Source organism: Pinus tabuliformis, chromosome 8, assembly GCF_031772625.1.
Source record: "Pinus tabuliformis cultivar Carrire ecotype Pingquan chromosome 8, CPIR1, whole genome shotgun sequence".
NCBI lineage: Eukaryota > Viridiplantae > Streptophyta > Pinopsida > Pinales > Pinaceae > Pinus > Pinus tabuliformis.
Window position 1 is genome coordinate 402,453,314 of NC_142294.1, and position 4,222 is coordinate 402,457,535.

The 4,222-nt window shown below is 36.5% G+C and overlaps 1 long non-coding RNA gene across 1 annotated transcript; it reads left to right on the top strand.

The window, feature by feature from the left end:
• Positions 1-1,425: 1,425 nt before the first annotated feature.
• LOC149235773 (uncharacterized) lies at positions 1,426-2,774 on the top strand. Its single transcript, XR_016268332.1, has 2 exons — positions 1,426-1,639; positions 1,756-2,774. It is a non-coding gene; the product is annotated as an uncharacterized LOC149235773 (long non-coding RNA).
• The last annotated feature ends 1,448 nt before the right edge of the window (positions 2,775-4,222 follow it).

Genomic DNA, 4,222 nt, shown 5'->3' on the forward strand with positions numbered 1-4,222 from the left:
CATTAGGTCTTCAGCATGCTTCCATGTTTTAAATATGTACATTTTCCTAAGCACAACATGAAATTTAAGGGAAGATGGTCTCTAAAATTAGTGGAACCAGATGAGACTTATAGGAATATGCAGGCGAGAATGGGAAGGATTGAATTACAATCTGGTCACTAAGTCGAAGGTAGGTTTTCTGCATGCTTCCAGGTTCTAGATACGTACTCTTTTCTGAGCACAAGATGAAAGTTAAGAGAAGATGCTCATTAAAATTAGTGGAATCTGATGAGATGTCTAGGAATATGCAGGTGGGGATGGGATGGATTGAATTATACCCTGGTCACTAATTGGAAGCTAGGTGCCTCCCCATGCTTCCAGGTTATAAATATGTAGTCTATTCTGAGCACAAGAAGAAAAAGGGTATTTCAAAATTTATGTTCTACATACATACATAGATGAGGGAAGATGCTCATTGAGATTAATGCAATCCATGACAATATGTAGAGATTTGGTTCGCTCATACCATTTTGATTCCATTTACGTGCAACATCCAGATATTGAATAGCATCCTTTTGCAAAGATGGATTTAAAAATGTACCTCCAATGGAGTCATAAACAGATGCAAGGTACAACATATATATTATGGTAGCCAATGAGAGTAACTGGCCCAGAAAATGCCGTTTGAATAATTTTTTTGGCCGTAGTCAGCAGAACTGTAGCAATGAGATGGCTCTTTCAGACTTCAATTAGTCGACTCGCAGTTTCTCCTTTTTCAAGTTAGCTCAGTGGATTACCGATTTACATTTCGTTTAGCATTATGATGTTGATATTTGGTGCCTTGGCATTTTTTTCTTCTTTCTTAATGATTATCAGCCATAGCCCTTGGGCCAGATTTCTATCTGTTGGTTTGTTACCTTGTTTTGGTTCTATCATTTTTCTATCTTTGCGAAGATGGTTATTATGGTATATACTTAATGGTTTGAAATGCGTGATTGAGTTTGCTTTACTGCGAAATTCTTAAAAACTTGTGACTACATCCTGGCTATATTTTTCCCTGCTCCTCAGAGAGTGGCCAAAACTCAATATGTAAGCTAACTGCATTCAGTGAGTGTACCTCAAAAGTAAAGAAAAAGCACACACAAATATAACTTGAATTGTTATGATGCTTTCTATTGCCAACAAATAAAGAAGTGATCCAGCTAATTCATAGCACAAATTCCACCTGCCATGATGTTTCTGAAGACAGCCATCCAGTACTGTTTAATGACATGCTATGTTTGTGTTTATGATTACAGTGTGCCTGTTTACTTAACCATCTCTTAATTGATGAACAAGCAGAGGAGCTTGATGATTCTATTCGTAACTAATAGAATTGAACATGACATTTACCATGACCATTTTTTATAGATGATTCGAATTTAAATTGAATTCATATGCAGGATCATTAAGTGCCACTTTGTGAGGGACGGTCAAGCAAATCTAGGATTTATAATGAGTCCAGCATAGAAGCTTCCAGTCATAAAAATGGTGTCTCACACAGACTTCTGAGTACATTTTCGGAGTAAGCAATCAAATACAAAATTTTACCAGGAGAGATTATGCATGCCAGAGATCGTCTTAATTTGAAATTTAGAGCATCATCACTTTTGAGCAACAGGTCAGCTAAACCGTTTGATAGAATGTAGTTATCTTGTTTGTGCTGGCAATACAGCGCAGTGCCTATTTCATCAATGTAACAATTTTTTATTAACATGGGAAATAATGACTATGCAGGTCAGCAGGATGAGAAGCATTCCCTCAGCTGAAACAAGAGTTGATAACTATGCTGCAATTGATGAACAGATCTATTTTACTGATGCAGAAAGCCGGCCAGCTGATGTAAGAAACTTGCTGGCTTCCAGGATTAGTGCGTCTGAGGAATTCATGGAATAGGACTTTTCATTGCGGAGTGGCTCAGAGCCACCAGCGCTTACAAAGATGGCCATTTGCAGCTTGCAGAGAGAAGCTTTTATTCCAAGGTCAACCAAAGTCAAAGATTCTGGAAATGAAAATGTAGAATCAGATCTGGAGGGTTGCACTGTTTGTTTGGAACAGCTTTTGCCTGGGGAACAAATTATATGCCTTCCATGCATCCATAGGTTTCACATTGGCTGTCTGACTGAAGGGCTTATAATTTGTGGAGAATGCCTATATTGCCAGGAAATTGTGCATTTGGCATCAGCATGATCATGTAGGATAACTTGAGTTAGAGCATCATCCATTGTGACCACTTCTGTGAATAGGATAAATGTAACTAGGAAAAAAAATTATTTCCAGGAAAGCAGTTATTTTTTGGAAGGTCAAAATCCCACTGAAAATTGAAGCCACGGCACCTTAAAAAATGAAACTCTTCTCTTCATGTTGTTTATCAAATCTGTGTATGTTAGGGTCAAATTTGAAGGTATGCAAAATTTTCGTAATTCCCATTTCTGCTGGAATACTATGAATACTTGACATACTCTTGGGTTCTCTCTAGTGGAGGTTAACATAATTTCTGTCTTATTCCAAAAATTTCACAGCAACAGGCTTTTCTGGAGAAGGATGTAGCACTATCATTTTTATTATAAGAGTTACGAAAATGTAGTAAATAATAATGCAACGACCTTATTGTCAGCACTTTTTCTGACTTGAGGTCAAGGGTGATATTTTAGACTACAGACCTGTACTAGCTGATAAAGAGGTGTATGATTTATCATGCATTACTTTTAAGTTCAATGTATGATACACCTGCCAGCGTTTGACCTTAACCTACATATGACAACCACCATGAATTATAAAACTGTGCCTACCAATTAAGAATACTGTTTCTTTTTATCACAAGGTATGTTTGATTGTTGAACAACTCCCTCCTTTTAGTTTAGTCTATTTTGGACGCAGAAACACCATGGGAGGTCTCATGTTTTTGCGTTTAGTAAAATGTAATTGTTTAAGAAATCTTTTGTGTTTTGTTTTTGGTAATTAGGAATGCTCAATAAGTAGTAAAACGAAGTAACTTGCATCTTCAACAATATCTAATCTCTTATGATACCAAAAGACCATGTAATGTTTTCTAGTCGAAATAAAATGCAAATGCCCGTGCGTTGTGATAAATAAAATAAATTATGACGGCCCAATTTTGTGTTGAATGGGCTATACGGTAGCCTTAGAGTAGAATATCTCTAAGGATATTAAACCACAGTTATAGAATAAGTTATAATATATATCCCATTTGGTGGAAGCAATGGGTTAAACATAAATCTTAAGGTTATAAATAAGGCGACTAGGTGAATTTAATCTGGAAACCATTTATTTCACATGCAAGAGATGAATTCATAAGGAATCAATGAGTTCTAAATAGGACCTCCAATAACCAAAATCCCCGTTATAATATATATCCCATCTGGAGGAAGCAATGGGTTAAACATAAATCTTAAGGTTATAAATAAGGCCACTAGGTGAATTTAATCTGGAAACCATTTATTTCACATGCAAGAGATGAATCCATAAGGAGTCAATGAGTTCTAAATAGGACCTCTTGTTTTATAGGAGTTATGCGGGGATTTTGGTTATTGGAGGTAGCTGGTGGGAGACTAAACTGTGGTTGACTGCACGTCTAAGCTGCCCTTGGATATTATGGGTGTCTGTTGCCATTATGCCTTCTTTGGGAAGTCTTTGTCCTGCGTTGATTGTTTTAGTTATATGATATCAGACTACAAACTGTTTTTTGGCCAATATTTATGTATGTTCTTCTATACGTGTTCAATTTTGGAGGTTCTCTATGCGGAATAACTAGCATTTAGTTGTTTTGGGTGCTGAACTAATTGCTGATAAGTATTCTCTAATCTGTTTGTTTAATTTACTGTTGTAATCAATGAAGTTACTGTTGTTGTGGAATCTACTTTCATCACAGTTTAATCTACTGCTGTTTGTATATCACTGTTAAACTTGGCCTAACTACGCCTTCTGTTGTAGTGCTATTTATCAGTTGCTCCTATAGTCTTACCATCTATGACGATTTGGACTCATGACAGTGGTATCAAATCCACTTTCTTGGTCTCGTGGGAGGAACACCAGTGATGACAGGCATGACAGACTTCTGTAGATGCAGAAAAGTTACAAAGGAGCGGTGGAGCCTCTGTTAGCCCTCATTGATTAATGTGCAAGCTTATTGGAATCTTATAATAAATAATCTTTTGAAATATAAGCATTTTAGAATTTGTTC